We start from the raw sequence: 22,400 nt of genomic DNA, 5'->3' as shown, positions 1-22,400 counted from the left end.
TAAATGCCAAAAAATGTATAGTCATACCCTTTGGCAAAACAATGTGCCCACAAATTACCACATAGCGGAAACCCATTAAGTACAGAGAAAGTTATTAGGGACCTGGGGACCCAAGTTGATAGCAATCTCTCCTTTGAAAACCACATTGCCAAAGTGGTTAGAAAGACCTTCTACATAGCCCACCTCATCACGAAGGGTTTCAGATCTAGATCAAGAGAGGTAATCGTGCCCCTTTATTCATTCCTCATCAGGCCCATCATAGAATACAATGCCCCTTTTGGGATGTACCTTACCCGACACCTGCAGCAATTAGAAAGACCCCAAAAGTATCTCACCAAGAGGATCAAGGGTCTCAAACAGATGTCATATGCTGCTTGGTTAAAAAAACTCCAGCTCTACTCAGTTGCATACCGCCTACTTCGAGGTGATCTATGCCTGACATACAAAGCTATGTCAAATCCAGAATTAATGGACATGCTCCACCTCAGTAAATCTAAATCCCTTAGAGCCACATGCTCGAGGGACTTGAACCTCAGCACAGAAATAAATAGAACTTGCTGGAGGGACAGGTTCATAAACCAGAGGCTCCCTTCGCTCTGGAATAGAATTCCAGTTCATGTGAGGCAGAGCACCTCACTGAATCTCTTCAAGAGGAATCTCGATAAGTAGATGGGGGATCGTAGGTTTGTCCCAGGAATTACTCCCGTGTCACTATTAGACAGAGGCACAGTAAACTAAACCTTAAAAAGGGCACAGTATACTCAAATCAAGGGGTGGCGTAAGCCATACAGAATCGGGCTAGGCTTATAATTGCCCCAGGGTAGATAGCCTAGTATGAACCTATGAACCTATGAACGGCTAATTTTGGTAAAGTAGTATGGCTATAGGCTACCCTTCAGACTGATTGTGAGCAGCCTGGCTTGTTGCATAACTGTGCTCCCCCACAGATATTGCTAACCATATTAACTAGTGCTAATATGGGGAGGTTAGGTGGTATAGACAAAGGTATGGCTTAAGATTCCTGTGTGTCTATATAATGTTTGGTTCAATACAGCTCTATAATGGGTACAGTCACACAAATGCAGGTAATTTATAACAACACAGAAAAGCTGAAAAAGAGGAAAAACTCAAATGATTAAACTGGCCAGTACCAAAATGACTTGAACACAATATCTGGAAGCTTTACCCTAAGACCCCCTCCCCCATTTATATATGCTACCATCATGGTTACACAACTACTGGGCTGTATACAGATTCACAAGCTATGCTGTTCTTAACTAGCACAATTTGTTTAGAAATAAATGTAATGAAACTGCTTTAATAATGAATAATTTCTGTAGAGAAGTGTTTTAATAAGTGTAAGTGGCATTACATAAATTCAACAATCAGGATTTTTACATATTTACATCCCCCCTACATGAAAATAATACTTTATGGCCTAAATTATGTAGTTATTTTTTTACATATATTTGTTTACCAGGGTAGTGCACAGATCAATATTGTCCAACTTCAGGCTCAATCTGGGTGAAATTCAAAACACATCACAAACAAATAATACAGAAATATAAACAATAACAGAATTGTTCATATTAATTACATAGAAAAACTGTGTGTGTGTGTGTGTGTGTGTGTGTGTGTGTGTGTGTGTGTGTGTGTGTGTGTGTGTGTGTGTGTATTTATAAATACATACATTTTCCCTTCCTCTGAACAATCATAGTGCAATGTGCAATTAAACAGAGTGTAATGTGCAATATATAAATTATTTTCTAAACTGTGTCAGTCTTACTAAATCCTGAGAGAGGAGAAGAAACTTGAAAAAGGGATAAGTTAGGTGATATGTCTGTGATTAAGCTGGACTTGTTGTCTTGGCTGAAAAAGTGCCTTTTCAGTTGCATTTTGAATTTGAAATAAGGATTGATTTTCTTTATGTTGATGGGGAGAGCTTTCCAAAGAGTAGGTGTCTGAGAGGCAAAGTATGTGCAGTGCAGTGGGGCTTGGTTCCAGGGGAAATGAGAGTTGCTGTGGCTTGTGAGTATTATCTTAGGTTGTATGAGGAAGTTTTTCATGAAGTGTAGCTGCAATAAGAGTAAATGTGAGGAGCTGGAGTAGTTTTCAGAGTTAGGACCCTAACAGTAGGTTAGATCTCTTTTATGGGATGCCACTTTGCTTTTTTTTAGGGTGATGCACTGATGCTCACAGAGAGGTGTGTTTGTAATTAAACAGGAGATGCTGTTAGAGATAGTCTGGAGTGTGCCAATGTTTTTCTTGGAGGCAGAAGCAAAAACTTGGAGCCCATATTCAAGTTGAGGAAGGAGAACTCCACTGCCAGTGGCTGGTTGGGATAGAAAAGGGGAGATCTTTTTGAATCAGAAGTGGAGGGAGTTTGTTTTGGCTCTCAATTTGTCTATGTGGAAATGGACATTTAGTGACTGATCAAGCCATAGTCCTAGGTATTTCAAGGTGGAATTTGTCTTTATGGAATGGTTCTGTGGGTCAAAAGTAGCTAAAGAGACAGTTGCCAGCTAATTGTTTTTGTGTGGAGATCCAAAAAGCATAGATTTGGTATGGATAAGCTGAGAACTAGTTTATGGTTTAAGAGCCATTGGTGAAGCTCATGCAAGTCTGACTGCTGTTGACATTGAATGTTGATGTGAGAGTGACCTGCTCTGTAAATGACTATGTCATCAGCATAAAGGTTAAGTGGGAGATGGAGCAGGTCACAAGGAAGTTTGTTAACAAATATGGAGAACAGGAGGGGGGCAAGAATGGATCCTTGTGGTACACCTTTGTTAATAAGTGCAGATTCTGATTGAGAGGAACCTATTTTATCTCTGAATTGTCTGTCAGTGAGGAAGTTTTTAAACCAGGAAGTGGCATATGAACTGATACCAATTTCAATTAACTTGTTTTAGAGAAGATATTGGTCAATGAGGTCAAATGCCTTTGTCAGGTCTATAAATAGAGCATTTCTAAGGAAGCCACTATCACAGTTTAGTAAGATGCCATCAGTTAGGAATCACGGTGTTGTCATAGTACTTCATCCAGGCCAGAATTCATGTTATTTGGAAGACATCAGGTGGTACTGCTGGATATACAGAGAGAGTTGTGTGTAGACTGCCTTTTTTCAAGACATTTGTCCACAATTAGGAAGATAGATATTGGATGGAAGTGAGTGATATATTTTGGGTTGGTGCTTTGGGAAGGGTTTAATTAGGGTGGTTGTCCAAATATGTGGCATGATGTTTTATGTGAGACATAGACTGTATATGTGTGTGAGAGGAAGACATAGGAAGACATAGGTGCTCTCTGCAGTGATATATGAACCAGGGGTTTGTGTTGTTAGATCCAGGAGTGGTGTCAGTGGAAATTGGTATCAGTCCAAAAAAAAAAATCTGTATTGCACTGTCTTATGATGTACATTTATGCATTTGCATTTCCTGATTGTATGAATTTTACTCTTGGTGACATTATGTTGGCGATGGAGATTTGCATGCTTCTTATAATCAGGTCAAGTGAGGAGTGTTTGGAGGACCTGAAGTTAGGTCTTGTTGTTTCTTTTATTAATTGAAGGAGATCTAGGCCTGCTAGAAAACTGCTCATGTCAGATGAAAGACGGCCAAGATAATTAAGACTGATGTCACCTAGAATGATTAGGTTATTTTTTGTACAGTTATTTAGGGTGTTAGTGATGAGGAATTTGAATTTATTTGTTTATTTATTTATTTTTACATTTGTTAACTGGGTTAGTCAGACTGGGACCAGAGATCCCCTTTTCAGAGGACACAGAGGAGAAAAGCTCCAGGAAAGTAATTAAAAAAATAAGTAAAAACCTAACAATTCAAGTTGTAAGATACTTAGTGGTACAAGAACAAAGAGAAATATACAAAACAAATATATACATGGTAAAAGTACAGTATTTTGAGATGCAGTAGCAATACGTTTTAGAAATTTGGTTAGCATTAAGTTATTTACAAGGAATGCCTAAAATAAAAACAATTCAGAGTAACATCATGACATAGTACAACAAAGAGGCATTTAACAGCATAGGTACAAAATGCAGAAAGAGTAATATATATAGACAGTTTAGGTAGACAACAGGCAGATAGTTAATTGAGACAGAAAGAAAAATTCATTAGGTAATTTCCTGACAAATACAGATCCATGCATGTTGGAAATTCATTTTTAGTTGCTTATTGAATTTGCCACTTTTGGTAGTGGAGCAAAGTGATAATGGAAATTTGTTCCATGATCATACAATTGAATGACTGTAAAGTATTTTTCCAATATTTTTGTTTGGCATGGTCACCTGCAGAAGGTTTTATTGTCTGCTTCTGAGGTCACGATTGGGTGTGCAGGGTCTAATTATGGATGTAAGGGCAGGGCAGGATTTGGGGCTATTTAGGATGCTGTGTGCAATTTTTAGTTATGATATTGGAAGCATGTGAGGGAGCTCAGACCATCTTAAGCTTTTCAGGGATATACAGTCATGGAATTTGTAGCTATTACTGGCTGGGAATCTGGCTATCTTGTTATAGGTGTTTTGTAGTTTGGTTAAGAGATTATTTTGGAGGTTAGTAAGTATGGAAACAGCATACAGCAGGGATGGTAGAATACATGTTTGAGCCAGTATAGGTCTAGATTTATTAGTTATATATTTCTTGTTGCAGTATAGAAGACCTAGTTTTTGATTGGATGTTTTGATACAGTTTAAGATATGTAGGTAAAATTTTAATTGGTCGTCTATAGTAACGGCAAGCAATCTGGTGTTTGAGTTGGTGGTGATAATTATCCAAGGATGAGATGGTGAAATTGTCTTTATTTATTTTATTTTATTTTATTTTACATTTGTTGACTGGGATAGTCCGACTGGATATATGTCCATTTTCAGCAGAGGCCCAGGGAGAAAAGCTCCACATACCAAAAAAGACAGTACATCCTTCACTGAGTGATAAACTCAGGCAGACATGTTTAGAAAAATATAGACACAGAATACAGGCAGATATCAATATACACGATGTGCAGACTTATATCTGATTGGCAAAGACGTATCAGAAAATGTGAACGTAGAATACAATCAGATCTCATAATTCACAATGCTTAGACATTTAAATGCTATGAGGCATAGATACTTGGCTAAACAGCAGGTTGGGTAGCAAGACATGTATAAGTGAAGTTGTTAGTTAGCTTTAGAAAAAGAGCACAGCGAATGAGATGTGTGGTATTTTTTGAATTCTCTTTTAAATAGGGGTAGTGAGGTTTCCTTGGTAACAGTAGTAGGGAGTAGATTCCAGATTTTACCGGTTGAGTTGGCAAATATAACATCGCCTACAGAGTTGTTGGATTTTTGGGTCAGTATCATTAGTTTATCAGCTGAGCATAATGGCCTGGGGGCACTATGAGGGGTGAGAATATTTTTGTGAGCAGGGCTGTTATCAAGTTGCTGGAGTATTTTATGTGCTAACTTTAAGCTGGTTGAACTGTAGAAGGGTAGGATACTCTAGTCATCCCAGTGCTTTGAGGTTCTGGCAATGGTGGGTCCTAAAAGCCATGCCTGTAGCAAATCTGGCTATATGATTGTAAGATCCTGATAATTTGTTGAGATCGGTTTTGGATAGGTTGTGAGTACAGGGGAAGCATACATAAAGGTAGAGAGGAGGTATGATCTTGCAATAGCTACCCTAGCTAGGGGGGTGAGGAAAGGTTTGGCTCTGTACAGGGGGCCAAGTTTTTTGTTGATGGACTTAATAGTGTGATTGACATGTCTATCAAATTTAAGGTTGTTGTCTATTATTACACCTATAAGTTTGTATGGCCATCAGGGGAGATAATGGTGTCATTGCGAGATTTGATGTTGAAGAAAGGAGGAGGAATTCTATGATTAGGGGAGAAAAGTAGTAGCTTGGTTTTGTTAGGATTTAGAAGCAGGCGGTGATTAGCTAGCCATGTTTCTACCATGCTGAAAGTGGTCTGGGTGAGGGTCAGAAGTTGTGTAGGAGAGTAGGTAGAACATATTAGCATTGATTCATCTGCATATTGGATGCAGGTAGCTCCTGGGATGGTGGTGTGCAGATAATTGATAAAGATAGAGAAAAGAAGGTGGATTGAGGTTTTTGGAAGGGAAAGAAAAAGCTTGGTCTTTTTGGGGTTGAGAAGCAGGTTGTTTTCAGTTAGCCATTGTTTTATTAGATGCAGAGATTGTTGAGTGACAGTGTGGAGATTTTGTATATTGTCAGAGGTTTTAATAATTGTGGAATTATCTGTGTACTGTATTAAGGTAGAGTGGAGGCAGGAGACATGGAGGTTATTTGTAAATATGTTAAAAAGAAGGGGGGCAAGGATAGAACCCTGGTGAGCCCCGGTATTAACAAGAGGGAAAAGGGAGAAGGATATTTGCCATCTAACAGACTGATATCTGTTTGGGAGGTAGCTGTTAAACCAGGAGGTAGTGGAGGTAGAACGTTGTAGGTTGGAAAGTTTGTTTAGGAGGATGGGATGGGAAATAATATCAAATGCTTTGGATAGGATGAGGCCAAGCCCTTCTCTGTGGGAGGGAAGCCTTCTAGCTTAGTTTTGTTTCTTATAACTAGCCAGTTTTCTAGTTTCAGCACTCAAATCTGTTTCTTTGAACTCAGCACTTGTTCAGAACTCATTGTAAGCACTACATAAGCTGCAAATTACTACAGCACTCAACTTTCCTCACTTGTCTAGTGGAAAGCAATTTTTAGTACTTAATAAATAAGCACTTATCCAAGCATGTCTAAGGGTCAGCTCCCAGTGATTTCTTCTGTCTAACTGATGAATCTGGGCATCTTGGGGGAATGCAGCAATTGCCACATGTACACAGACAGCCCTCTCCCCCTACCACCCAACACTACAACCTGTGAGAGATGCACTTATATAGCCAAACTGGAAGCAAAGCTCTCTTCACCCAAGACTGGACTAGACAGTCAAGAGGAGAAGGTAAACACTTGCACCACACCACACTCATCACATAGTCCTTCAAAACCTACACCACCAAAACACACATATAGGAACACAAAGCACACACCTACATTTGCAGAGGCTCTCAATAAAAACCTGTCCAAGCATCAGGGACATCCAAAGCATAAACGCAAGCAAACTCCACCCCCCAACACAACCCAAATGACACATAGCCCACAAACTCAGTGTGCCACTCAACCACAGCCCATAAGGCATAACAACGTACTCACACTCTAGTCATAGGTGACTGTATAGTCAGGTACACTGACGTTCCACTCACTAGACTAAACAAGGAGAAAGTTAATGTCAGCTGCCTGTCAGGTGCCAGGATCTGCCACATAATTCATGCACTCAGGCCACTCCACAATAAGTACAAATCTGACACTGTCATTGTCCATGTTGGTGTGAATGACCTGAGATGTACCTCCCTGGACTACATGAAAAGAGACATGGAGGAGCTCTCCGATCTTGTATCCCAGGCAGGTATGACCCTAACCCTGAGTAGCATCCTACCATCACCCAGAATGATACCACAGTACAAGGACAAAATGATTGACTTCAACAATTGGCTAAGCTTCTGGTGTCATTCTAAGGGGATCCAGTATTTGTCTGCCTGGGATGACATGATCGACAGTCCACGATGCTTTCCCAGAGATGGCCTGCACCTGTCACCCTTAGGATTCCAGATACTGGCTAATGCTCTTGCCACCCCTATAGTGCCTTTTTTAGGCAAGGTTCAAATGACAAATTCACCACCGTAACAGGTACAAGCAAGCAAAATCTGAGGGTAATGCTACTCAGTGCTAGATGTCTAAACCTCAAAATGCACTCACTCGAGGCACTCCTTAAAATGGAAAACATTGACATCTGTGCAGTGACAGAGACCTGGTTCAAAGCTCCAGAGAGCACCCCTGCATTACCAGGCTTTAATTCATACCACACCTTTTGGCCACCTAAACCAGAAAGAAGCACTAAAGGTGGAGGCGTGTCCGTATTCATTAAGGATATCCACACCTTCAGGCTAGTTGCACAGCATAATGCATCCGAGATTATCCAAGTGCAACTAACTCTGGGCAAGACTACAATCCAAATTGTAGCTTGCTACAGACCCCCCACCATGCCCCAGGATTTACACTCCTCATTTCTTGATACACTGGAAAGTATTAGGGTACAACCCAACACCCTAATAATGGGCAATTTCAACTACCCCACCATTAACTGGGAAAACTACTCATGTACCAACTCTTTTGCTCAATGTTTTCTAGAATTCATAAATTCCAACACCTTGGATCAACTTATTCACACCCCCACCAGGGGCAGCAATATCCTAGACCTGGTCATTACCAACATGGGAAACCGGTGTTCCACACCAGAGGTCAATTTCTCATTGGTCAGATCTGACCACAAGCTAATCAGACTAGACATCCACATCCCACCCCCAGCCCCAATTAGGGAAACCATCGTAAAAACTTCTCCAAAGCCAACTTCACACTTCTTAAGATAGAAGTGGAAAACTTCATGACACCCATGTAGATGGACAATAGAGGTATGACTGTCAAATCCTACACAAATGCACTTTATAAGCACTTACACAAGTGCATGGATCATGCTATCCCTAATAGAACCAATATGTTATCCTCCAAAAAAGGGAAGCTGATCTGGTGGTCCTCTGCCATAAACAAACTCTACAACAGAAGAAAGAAACTGTTGCAAAAAAGAGTAAAATCCCATGACTGGAGGAACTCCCTGGTCAAACTCAGTAAGAAGCTGAGATCCCTCATAAAATCCTCCAAAGCTAGTTACGAAAACAAAATTGCCACTGACTCTAAAGACAACCACAAAGCATTCTATAGCTATGTCAAGAATCTAAATGGGAACACTCAGATCTGCTCTGAGTTACAGCACAATGGCACTAAATATACAGAACCAACTGATATTGCCAACATCCTAGCAGATAGGGTCACTGCTAAATTTACCCCCCTCTCACCCCCTAGAAGGCCCATCTCTATACCGAAAGAATGCACAGTTCCTATAATCATGGCTGCACAGGTAAAAAACACACTCTCCAAATCCAAGAACACAGCATCCATGGGACCTGACAATATCCCAGGCTGCGTTCTACATGAACTACAGAATGAACTGGCACCCTACCTAAGTACCATGTTCAGTCATAGCCTCACCTCAGGCTTTGTACCCACTGAATGGCGCACCGTGATAGTTATCCCACTCCACAAAAGGGGAGTCACAACGGACCCCAGGAACTACCGCCCCATTAGCCTGACAAGCCTGGTCTGCAAGGCCATGGAATGTATCATCATGGAACTCATAAACAAAGACATTGGTAATCTCCAAACTCTGGACCCTACCCAGTTTGGATTTGTAAAAGGCAGATCATGTCTCCTAAACCTGATTGACTTCTTTGAAGCAGTCACCAAAGCCATAGATGAGGGTAAAATGGTTCACACAGCTTATCTAGATCTCGCCAAGGCTTTCAACACCATCCCCCACTCTGGAATTTTAGATAAGCTCACTAAACTAGGTATAAATCCCTATGTCACAAGATGAGTTGCCAACTGGTTCATGGATAGAACCCACACTGTGAAAGTAGCGGATTCCAAATCCAACATCAGACCAGTGACAAGTGGAGTACCACAGAGTTCAGTCCTGGGTCCTCTCCTGTTTGGTATCTACATCTCTGAAGTGCAGGCCAACACAGAAGGTCTTTGGCTAACAAAGTTTGTATATGACTGCAAACTAGGAGCCATAATAGAAACTCCTAATGATGTGGACAAACTACAAAAGGGCCTCACTGTGACAGATACCTGGTGTCAAAGCTATGGCCTGAAGCTCAATGCCAAAAAAATGTATTGTCATCCCCCTTGGTAAAAACTCTGTACCCATGAACTACCACATAGCTGGTAGTCTACTTAATGCTGAAAATGTGATAAGAGACCTTGGGACACAGGTGGGCAGTAGTCTCTCCTTTGATAATCACGTCGCCACAGTGGTCAGGAAATTCTTCTACGTGGCTCATCTCATCACAAAAGGATTCTCATCCAGAAAAAAGAGGTCATTATTCCCCTCTAAGCATCACTCATTAGACCCATTATAGAGTACAACGCCCCTTTTGGTATGTACCTCACAAGACTTCTACAACGACTGGAAAGACCACAGAAATACCTCACAAAGGGGATTACTGGCCTCAAACAGATGCCCTATGCAGACCATCTCAAAAAACTACAGCTTTACTCCATCACATATCGCTTACTCAGGGGCGATCTCTGCCTAACATAAAAAGCTATGTCAAACCCAGAGCTGTTGGACATGCTCCACTTAAAGAAATCCCAATGCCTCCGAGATACACGCTCTAGGGACCTAAACCTTGTCACCACAATAAACAGAACATGCTGGAAGGATAGATTCCTGTCCCAGAGACTTCCCATACTCTGGAACAGACTATCTATCTAAGTCAAACAGAGCTCCTCATTAGCACTCATCAAGAAAAATCTTGATGATTGGATGGGAAATGGGAAATTCACCCCGGGGATCACTTATGTGGCTCTGCTCAACAGGGGCACACGAAAATAAATTTGTTGGGTGGCGAATGCCAGGGTACATTTTTTGGCTAGGCTTGTTTGGGCCCTAGGGCTGATAGCCTAATACTTACCTATGAACCCATGAATAGAGCTGATGTGAGTTTATTATTATCTTTGTGGTAGGGCCGTGATAGTACTGTGCAAGGGAAGGAAACCATGCTATGTGGGTGTAAGTAGGCTTGCATGCTAGAGGTGGTTTAGTATTTGTCTATATATACATTTTTCCAGTATTTTGGAAAAGGGGGATAATATGGAAATAGGCCTGTAATTTGAGGATTCTGTAGAATTTCCTCACTTGTGGAGGGGTATTATGAAGTCTTTTTCCCAGATATCTGGTACTGTATTTTCTTGGATGGATCTATTGATAAGTATAGATACAGGGTATGGTATGGATTTGGCTGCATGTTTGAGAAATAATGGAGGGAGTTTGTCACCTGATGGGGAACAGGGTTTGAGTTTGTCAAGAAGTGATCTGATGAAGGAAGTTGCTATAGGTGCTAGGGAGAACGAGGGAAGAGATGAGGTGGGAGGTGGAGTCTTAATATCAAGAGTTTCTGGTTTAGTAAGCTTTTTTATGGTTTTGATGAAAAAGTTGTTAAGTAGGGTTGCAGTTTGTTAGGGAAGGGGGTTTGATGAAGAGGGGCTCCCTGGAGATAGTAATTTGTTTACAGAGTGCAATAATTTCTTCAGGTTGGAATGTGGACTGCTCAGAGATTTTTGATCATTTTTTTTTGTCCAGTAGGACCTACTTTTTTGTTTGGTTGTTAATCTGTTTATAAACAATCAGGTGGAAAGTTGCATTGTTATCTTTTTTTCCATGCTCTCCAGGCACTGTCTCATTTGCTCATAAGTGATCGAGTTGCCTGGTTTAGCCATGGTGCATAATTACATGTTAGCCTAATTTTTCTACTGGGAGCCAGGGTGTTAAGGGTTTCTAGGAATATATTGTTGAAGCTTTCAACAGCCTCATTAAGGGTAATGTGTGTAGGAATGACCAGTTTACAATGGACAGTAATTTGTGTATAGTGACAGTGTTGTACTTTTTAAGGTTACGAGTCTCTTTGTATTGGTGGATCTTGTTAAGATTGGGAGAGTGTCTTACTACTGAGGTAGGGAGGTGGTCACTAAGGGAGCAAGGTAGGGTGGGAGGGTTATGATAACACTAGGTTTTTTTACTAATATCCAGTCGATGACCGAGCCGTTGAGGGAATTTTTTTGCTAGTGCGTGGGCAAGATGATCAGCTGGGTAAAGCCAAATAGGTTTATAGAGTAGTTAGGGGATGCAGTATTACTGAGGTTCCAGTCAGTATTCATATCCCCAAGGAAGGATGATGGTTTCATAGGGAATGGAGATATAAATCCAAGAAAGAAAATGCTCAAGTATTAGAATGTTTTTACCCCGGGGGTATGTAAATTTCTGCAATTACACGTTTTATGTGTTGATTTAGGTTACAGGTTGCTATACGTATTTCGGCAGGGCAGAAGTCAGGGATAACTATGGGGGGCATCTGGTCAGAGTAGAGTACAGCTACTCCTCCACTCATTTTTTACTTCTATCCAATCAAACAATATTATAACCAGGGGAGAGAATTTTGCAGTTTGTAATATGAGGTTTTAGCCATGTTTCAGATAGGGCAAGTATATCTGTGTTATATTGAGAAATCCAGGCAGGAAGGAGGGATTTTTTCTTTGACAGTGCTTTGTATATTCACTGATAAATGGCTTGTGATTGTAGTGACTTATTTGTGAGGCAGTTGAAAAGGAGGGGGGTACTGTTTAAGTATGGTTAGAGTTCTGATGGCAAGGGCCTGGATTGGGATGAATATCACCAGATAAGAGTAGTACTGTGCTTTGAAGTATTTGTAGGAAGAAATGTTTGCATAGGAATTGATGTTTTGTTTTCATGAGAGGTTGGGCATTTTGGTATGTACAATGGTTTGAACTTGTTAAATGATATAGTGGTATGGTTAAAGAGTGAGGGGGCAATAGGGGTGAAGTAGTTATTTGTATGGTGAGTAGTGAGATAAGACAGTGTGGAAGATGGGGTGGTAAGCAGGTGAGGAGTATGGTAAGTAGTTAGAGTTGAGAAAAGGATTAGTAATAGGAGGAATAGAAATGGAGTTTTGAAAGGTATAGCCATGATTTAGTTTCAGGTCACAAAGAATTAAAGGGCAACAATTTACTGACTGAAGGAGTTTTATAAAGTGAGTAACTGAAAGAGTTAAAAACAGGTAAAGGTCAGGAGGGGTGGAGAGTGGGTGTTACAGTTAGTGGTGATGTGGGGGTATGAGTAGAGGAGAGTGGATGTCTATTGGCTAGTGTAGAGGTGGGGCAAAGCAGGTTTAGCTATAAAGGAAATGAAAACAGACCAGGACAGCTTCCAAAAAAATGAAAACAATCAGGAAAACCAAGCTCAGTTAATTCCAGGTCAGTGTATTGCTGTATCTTCCTAATAACTAGACATCTTGTACAGTGTAATGAAAAGGACCACCACTTCTATAGGGAAAACATTACAAGTATGGGCTGCATTACATAGGTAAACCTTCTCCAAGAGAAAGAAGAAATTAGTTTTAAGTAATTGACCTAGAAGTACGATAGGAAGAGGGGGGACCAGTAGTGTGCACGCTTACAGTAAAAGGCTATAGCAAACTGTCTTCAGTTTAAAGGAGAGATTAAACACAACTCTAACATACACTAGTTTAGCTGAAAGCACTTTAGCTTTCCACCGATGCAGGGCCTCACAGTGCAGGGCAACCAGACAGCCTTTGGTTTATTGGAGGGTGGCCAGGACACAGAATAAAGCTGTTGCTGAGAGGACTAGAAATAAAAAGGAAAAGGAGGTAAATATTATGTCTGAAGTTTTAAAACCCTCTGATTACCAAGTAACTAAGACGACAGAGAATGCAGGAAAGGTGGCATCATATCTTGTAAGAAACAGTAAGATTCTTTGAGCAACACAAATGCAAGAAATGCAGAGGAAATAAAAAAGAAGGTAACCACAGTTGATAGCAGGAAATTATAACATACACTACATTATTATGTATTGTTATTAATGTTATGAAGAGAAACAGTAACTAATAAGATACTACACATAATTTAGTATTCTCCACTAAAAGTTAGGAATAACAACCGTGGTATTATACAGAAACACAAGAGTCATTTGTATCCCTCAGAGGTTACAGTAAGTTCAGTTCTAATTGCCAAACAGGTTACTGATCTAAAAGTAGAGATATCAGGCGACAATATCCACATTATTGACTAAAGCAGCATTGCACATGTTATTTAAAGCTATGATGTACTATGAGTATAATTCTCTACTCGCATAACAAAAACCCTCATATGCAGGGCAAGTAGAGTAAAGCAAAAAAAACAAAAATGCTTTTGAAATATAGGTCCAGAAAATAAGTGACCATATAGAGCTGTTACAAACTACAAATACGCAAGAAAAGAAGCAGACCATGTGTGAAACTTCACAAAAATAGCAATAAGAATCACAAACAAAAACAATACCAGGTAGTACTTACATGCGAGCACACTACTGGGGATTTCTATGAAGCAACAGCTGAAAAGCTAAGCCAAAGATGGTGCCTTTCTACATCAAGTTTTTTGATTTCTCTGTAATGAAGCAGGAGTGCAGGTTCAAGGTGGGGTGGCTAGATACAAAGTAATACAAGGTTGGGAGCCAGAAAAACCAGACCAGGCCAGCTTTAAAAAAAAAAAAAACAATCAGGAAAACCAAGCTCAGTCAATTCCAGGTCAGTGTTTCGCTGTATCTTCCTAATAACGAGAAATCTTGTGCTACTAATTTAGTACAGTGTGGTGAAAAGGACCAACACTTCTGTAGGGGAAAACAATACAAGTATGGGCTGCAGGTATATAGGTAAACCTTTCCCAAGAGAAAGAAAGTAGTTTAAAGTAATTGACCCAGGAGTACAATTAGGAAGATAGCATAAAATGGGGGAGGAGGGCGGAGCAGTAGTGTGCATGCTTACAGTAAAAGGCTATAGCAAAATGTCTTCAGTTTAGCGAACAGATTAAATACAACTCTAACATACACTAGTTTAGCTGAAAGCACTCTTTAGCGTTCCACCAACACAGGGCCTCACAGTGCAGGGCAGCCAGACAGCCTTTGGTTTATTGGAGGTTGACGAAGACACAGAATAAAACTTTTGCTGAGGGGAACTAGTTTAGCTGAAAGCACTTGAGCATTCCACCAATGCAGGGTTTCACAATGCAGGGCAGCCAGACAGCCTTGGGTTGATTGGAGGTTGGCCAGGACACATAATAAAACTTTTGCTGAGGGAAATACAAGCACACTATTGGGGATTCCTATGAAGAAGGGCAGAAAAGCAAAGGCAAATATTTATTTAGGGAAGCAGGAGGTGGTAGAAATCAGTAGTAGGGTTGCCAACTGTCCAGAATTCTTCCGGACTGTCCAGAATTAAAGGATACTGTCCAGAAAATGGAGACTGCCTTTTCTGGACAGAATATTTTCCAGAAAAAATAAGTTCAATTATTCATATCCTTGCACCTCACATGGAGCACAAACACAGAAGCACATTTTCTGCTAAAACGTAACATTTTGTCAAGCCATGATATCAACCAATGTAAAAGACCTATTTCCACTTTATTACCAAAATACTCACTGCCACTAAATTGTAGCCATGTTTACTGTTTTATGTCAAAGTCGTGTGTTGAAATGCAATATTATAGTTGCTGCAATATTTAGATTTTTTTTTCTTTTCACTAAAACAGAGGAATATTCGATTTTTTTTTTCAGCGCACAACTGCCCAAATAAGGAGTTCCTGTAAAAGGAATAGGTTCATAGGTTCATACTAGGCTATCTGCCCTAGGGCATTTATAAGCCTAGCCAGAGTGTGTTTGGCTTTCGCCACCCATTTTAAATTAATTTTGCTATGCCCTTTTTCGAGGTTAGTATACTGTGCCTCTGTCTAACAGTGACACAGAAGTGATACCCAGAGTAAACCTACGATCTCCCATCCACTCATCAAGATTCCTCTTGAAGAGAGCTAATGAGGGACTATGCCTAACCTGGACTGGGATTTTATTCCAGAGTGAAGGGAGCCTCTGGGTTATGAATCTGTCCCTCCAGCATGTCCTATTTATTTCAGTGCTGAGGTTCAAGTCTCCTGAGTGCGTAGCTTGATGGGATTTGGATTTTCTGAGGTGCAGCATGTCCATTAATTCCAGGTTGGACTTGGCTTTTTACATCAGGCACAGATCGCCTCTGAGCAGGCGGTATGCCACTAAGTAGAGCTGGAGTTTCTTTAACCGGGCAGCATATGGCATCTGTTTGAGCCCTTTGATCCTCTTGGTGAGGTACTTTTGGGGTCTTTCCAGTTGCTGCAGGTGTCTGGTAAGGTACATCCCAAAAGGGACATTGTATTCAATTATGGGCCTGATGAGGGATGAGTAAAGAGGCACGATGACCTCCCCTGATGTAGATGTGAATCCCTTCCTGATTAGGTGGGCTATATAAAATGTTTTTCCAACCACTTTGGCCACGTGGCTGTCAAATGAGAGATTGCTATCAACTTGGGTCCCCAGGTCCCTAATTACCTCTTCCGTACTTAATGGATTACCACCTATGTGGTAATTTGTGGGCACTTTGTTTTTGCCAAAGGGGATGACTATACACTTTTTGGTGTTTAGCTTGAGGCCATGGCTCTGGCACCAGTTGTCTGTTTCTATGAGGCCCTTTTGGAGGATGCTTGTGTCGGCTGGAGAGTCAGTTATGGTGCCCAGTTTGGAGTCATCTGGGAACTTGGTCAGCCACAGTCCTTCCATGTTGGCATGTACCTCTGAGAAATATATACCAAACAAGAGAGGTCCCAGGACTGAGCCTTGTGGGACGCCACTTGTAACTAGTTTGGAGTCTGACATGGCTCCAGAAATTCTAACCATGTGGGTTCTGTCCTTGAGCCAGTTTGCAACCCATCTAGTGACATAGGGATTTATATTTAAGCTGGTGAGCTTATCTATAATGCCCGAGTGGGGTATTGTATCAAAGGCTTTTGCGAGGTCCAGGTAGGCTGTGTGGACCACCTTCCCTTGTCAATGGCCTTGGTGACTGTTTCAAAGAAATCAACCAGGTTTAAGAGGCAGGATCTGCCCTTAACAAAGCTGAACTGGGTAGGATCCAGTGTCTGTAGGTTCCCAATATCTTTATTTATGAGGTCCATGATGATCCTTTCCATAGCTTTGCAGACCAAGCTAGTCAGGCTTATGGGGCGATAGTTTCCAGGATCCGTTGAGGCACCACCTTTGTGGAGAGGGACCACTGTTGCTGTATGCCACTCTTTGGGTACATATCCTGTAGTAAGGCTGAGATTGAACAGTAGTTTTATGTTTGGGTTTAGCTCTTCTTGGAGTTCATGTAGGATGCAGCCCGAGACACCATCTGGTCCCATTGATGCTGTGTTTTTTGCTTTGGAGAGGGCGGCTCTTACCTGAGCATCTGAGATGTCAGGGGGGCAGCAATCTACTGGAATACATATTTGCCCTTTTGGTGGGGAGGGGGGGGGAGTTTGCACTGAACCTGTCAGCTAGGATGTTGGCAATGTCTGTGGGTTTGGTGTATTTTTTGTCATTTTGGACTAATTCTGAGCATATCTGGGAATTCCCACCCAGGTTCCTAACATAACTAAAGAAAGCCTTGTGATTATCCTTAGTGTCCTGTGTAATTTTTCTCTCTAGGCTGGCCTTAGACAACTTTATGAGTGCCCATAGTTTTTTGCTAATACTGATCAGAGATGCCTTCCCTTTTTGGGATTTTGCTCTATCATGTAGTAGCTTCCTCCTTCTATTGTATAGTTTGTTTATGGCTGGGGTCCACCAGACAGGATGTCTGCCTTTGGAGGACTGGGTCTTGGTTTTATTTGGGATTGCATGATCCATGCATTCCTGAAGGTGTTCATAGAATGCGTTTATAAAGGATTCTGTGGTCTGGGCCGTATTTTCCACAGGCCCGGGGGCTTTGAATGATTTCACCTTGGTTTTGAGGAATGTGAAATTTGCTTTAGAGAAGTTTTTCACTGTGGTTTTCTGGGAAGAGGGTGGGGTCCGGATGTGAATATCCAGTGAGATTAGTTTATGGTCTGATCTTACCAGTGAGGGATACACTTCTGGTCTGGAACATAGAGTCCCCATGTTGGTGATGATCAGGTCCAGTATGTTTTCCCCTCTTGTGGGAGTGGTAACAAGTTGTTCCATAGCATTTCAGTTTATAAATTCTAGGAAGCTTTGGGCTAGGGTGTTGGAGCTAGAGTAATGCTCCCAGTCTATGTTTGGGTAGCTGAAGACGACAATATAATGGTGTTTGGAGAGACCTTCATATTTTCCAGTGTTCTCAGAAAGGCCGAGTGGGGTTCCTGGGTTTGGGAGGGTGGTCTGTAGCAGGCTACAAACTGGAAGGCAGTTTTACCCAGTGTTAGTTGCACATGTATAGTCTCTGATGCTTCGTGCTGTGCCACCAAGCTGGAGGTGTGGGTATCTTTGACGAATATTGATACTCCCCCTCCTTTTATGGTTCGGTCCAAGATTTGGGGCCAAAAAGCATGGTATGTGGTATAACCTGGTAGTGGTGGGGTACTCTCGGGAGCCTTGAACCAGGTTTCTGTTACTGCACAGATATCGATGTTCTCCATGCTAAGAAGAGTTTCAAGTGCGTGCATCTTGAGGTTTAGACTTCTGGCATTGAGTACCATTACTCTTAGTTTCTTATCCCTTGTGATACCTATGGAGGTGGGTTTGTCTTTTGAGCCTTGCCTAAAAAAGGCACTATGGGGGAAGCAAGAGCCTTTGCCAATATCCAAATCCCAGGGTGACAGGTGCAAGCCATCCCTAGTGAAGCATCGTGGCTTGTCGAGCATGTCATCCCAGGCTGACAGGCATTGATCCCCATTGAATGACACCAATACTTAAGCCAATTGTTGAAATTGATCATCTTGTCTTCATATTGTGGCATCATTCATGGTGAGGGTAAGATGCTACTCAAGGTCAGGGTCATACCGGCCTGGCCTGCATGCTTAGAGAGCTCCTCTATGTCTCTTTTCATGTAGTCCAGGGCAATGACTGAGTCATATTTGTACTTGCCTTGGAGTGACCTGAGTGCTTGTGTTATGTGGCGGATCCTAGCGCCCGACAGGCAGCTCACCGTGACCTTCTCCTTGTTCAGCCTGGTGAACGGGACATCAGTGTGCCTGACGATAGAGTCATCTATTACAAGTGTATCAGGTGTGTTGTTTAGCCTTAAGGGCTGTGACTGTTCGGCACACTGGCTTTATGAACTATGTGTTGCACGTGTTTTGTTTTGGGGTAGCGGTTGCTTGGGTGTCTGCTTTGGAGGTCCCTGCTGCTTAGGCAGATTTTTATTTAGAGCCTCCGAGTATGTTTTTGTGTGTTTATGTGTTTGGTTTGCTGTCGTGGTAGGTCTATGTCAGACTGGAATTGTAGTGAGTGTGGTTTCCTTCTCCTCCTGACTGGTTACGCCAGTACTGAGTTGAGAGAGCTTAGCCTCCAGTTTGGCTATATGGTTGCATCTCTCACATGTGTTGGAATTTGTTGGGAGGAGGAGAGGGTTGTCTGTGTACATGAGGCAGTTGTAACATTGCCTCAAGATTCCCAGATTCACCAGCTGAACCGGAGAGGAGATTGACAACTGACCTTTGGACATGCTAGAATAGTATTGGGAATTCCTTTATAATTGAAAAAAGGGCCAATGGTGAACAAGGTACTCAAGGGGAGTTTGTGAGGGTGTAGTGCTTTTAATTTTTTTAGTGCTGACTTATATAATTGCTTTAGTGAGCAAGTGCCAGGTAACTTAAATGCAATGTGTTACAGATAACTTAAATGCAAAAATGACAAACAGTAACTTTCTTTCAAGTGAAACAAGGAAATAAGTACAGTAAGCAAAGCACATATCACTAGGGATCCACAGAAGTGCTGAAAAGCCACGTTTTAGGTGGAATTAGCATTTCAGAGAAATAATAAGCAAACAACAACAAGCATACAAAATGCCACCTTGTCTGTTGCTTTAAAGGTGCCCACAGATGAAGCTGGCTTCTGGATGAGTTTGAACTTCAAGTATGACAGGTTTGAATAGTTGTGGTATAATGGTAAGATATGCATCCAAAACTGTTCATAGGTTCATAGATTAGTACTAAGCTAACAGCCCTTGCGAGCCATTTTAAGCCTAGCCAATTATCCCTTATGAGACTCAAACCCCACATGTTGTGTTTGTTAGGCAAACACCTTAACCATTAGACCACCCTCCCAACCCCCCTGCAGCAGGTCTCCAAGGTGAACTGCCTCTGGCATGTTAGAACAATGTAGGTAAGGGAAGTCGGCAAGCCAGATCCGTAACTTCGGGATAAGGATTGGCTCTAAGGGCTGACTCGGTCGGGCCTCGGTGAAGCGGGGCTGGGCACGTGCCGCTGCTGGATGAGGCATTGCCGGCTCTCGCCGCGCTCCCCCCTCCTAGGGGGGGGTGGCGGGTATGGTGGCGGCGACTCTGGACAAGCGCCGGGCCCTTCCTGTGGATCGCCCCGGCTGTGGCGGGCGCCGGTCCCGACCGGCATCCCGCATCATCCGGCAGCTAGCAGCTGACTTAGAACTGGTGCAGACCAGGGGAATCTGACTGTTTAATTAAAACAAAGCATCGCGAAGGCCCGAGATGGGTGTTGACGCGATGTGATTTCTGCCCAGTGCTCTGAATGTCAAAGTGAAGAAATTCAATGAAGCGCGGGTAAACGGCGGGAGTAACTATGAATCTCTTAAGGTAGCCAAATGCCTCGTCAGCTAATTAGTGACGCGCCTGAATGGATGAATGAGATTCCCACTGTCCCTACCTACTATCTAGCGAAACCACAGCCAAGGGAACGGGCTTGGCAGAATCAGCGGGGAAAGAAGACCCTGTTGAGCTTGACTCTAGTCTGTCATGTACTCCACCAAAAGCAAAACAATATTATTTAGTATTTTATTGTATTATTTGTACACATACTTAAATATTTTAACAAAAGTTAAGAATAAATTGGCCTATGGGATAGGTTGCCCATCTTCTTGCATACTGGATAAGCATAAACTAGACGTCATAGTCATGGTTTTTGAAACTGCATATTGACTTTCATAAAGCAGTCCCCATTAAAAATTTCTACACTGACAGACTTGAATGAAAGCAAAAACTATTTAGACCATTACACAGAAATCAATTTCACAAATATACAACCATAAACCATACTGTACAATACAGTAGCACAGATATTGTAAAAATTACTTTATCATACTAATCGCATGATCATCTCTGTTAAATTTAAACATTAAGCAAAATTTGGTATATCAGATACCATTAAAATTGCACATGTTTTGCTTTCACGTACATGTCCAGAATTTTTGACATGAAAAGTTGGCAACCCTAATCAGTAGTGGTTTGCCTTTGTGAGTTGCATATTTTAGGAGAAACCAGCCAGGACGAAAGTCTGAGAAGGAGTTTCCTTGGGCAATGAATTTCAGGTTTAGATCATTTCTGTACATAATTAGAGAGCCTACAGCTGATTATTTGCCTGGGTTAGAAAGTGTTGGAAATTGTGGAGTCTTTTTTGACCCCCATGATTATGTGACTGCCTGAATGAATGTCTTGGTTGTTCTGAGAAATAAAAGCACTTATATAGTTTAGCTTGTTTCTTATGCTATGTGCATTGAGAAGGACACGTGCCATTATGTTCTGACATTGAGGAAAGAGATCTGTTGGGCCTAGATTGGGCTCAATGTTACTCTTAAGAAGAAGTATAAAGATTATGGAGGATTATTTGAAGGAGGTTTTTGGTGCTTTTAGGCAGAGAGAAAAATTTGTCTTAATGTTAGCAACTGTATAGAAGAGTGATCCTGACAGTGGTGAACTGGAGAATGGCTTTGGTCTTATTACTGAAGGGTTGTGGTGGTGGTTTGTTGACGAGGAAGTACCTGAAGAAGCGGTAATGCATAGTGATGCAGATCACACCGTTATCATTCATTCATTTGCAAATTCATATAATATCTGCATTTTTAAAAATCCATTTGCATATCTCAGTGATAAAGGGATAACAGAGCAATAAAAACTTGTAAAGACTTTATGCAGCAAAGTGCAAGAGTGAGATAAGGCAAGCAACATCTTAGGAAATTACTCCTGTGAGAGGGTTACTTAAACTAGAGTAAAAAAAAAACAATCATATATGAAAATAGACATACACAAATGGATTTAGTGTTATAATTGCCATGTGATTGGACTGCCTTTGCTGTAGTTATTAATTACAGAGCAACAGAGCAGATACTACAAGATCTTTGAGGGTTTAACTGCATTTGGAATAACATGACTATAATTGAAAGAATAAAGCAAATGCAGCAGCCACCTAAAATTTTGAAATATTTGTTGAAATGGCTAAGTGTCTTAGGAATAGACCATGGGTTAGATTCCAAAAGAAAGTTGTGCACATCATGATATGCCAAAAAATTACATCAGCGATGTAATGGTGGATGGATTCGAAAATAGATATAATGTCAAATGCAAGTAATAATTTATTCACTCTAGGATAATTACAGACTCCACACATGCATGCTGCTTTCCAGAACACAATGGGTATGCCCAACAACAAAAAAGGGACAGAATAGTACACCAACCCATTTATGAAAACACTTGATAGAGGCCATAGGTGCTATCAATTTTACTTAACAAACTTAGACAAATCATTCCAAAGTCCTGCGGATTTCACAGAATACTTGGAAGAACAAATGCAAGCTGAAGAAAATGCTGGATTCTACAGCAATAT

The sequence above is a fragment of the Protopterus annectens genome, chromosome 1.part0 (genome assembly GCF_019279795.1).
Source record: "Protopterus annectens isolate FY-2018-M chromosome 1.part0, PAN1.0, whole genome shotgun sequence".
Lineage (NCBI taxonomy): Eukaryota > Metazoa > Chordata > Ceratodontiformes > Protopteridae > Protopterus > Protopterus annectens.
The sequence above is the reverse complement of the archived record's forward strand: the minus strand, read 5'-3'. Positions refer to the sequence as shown.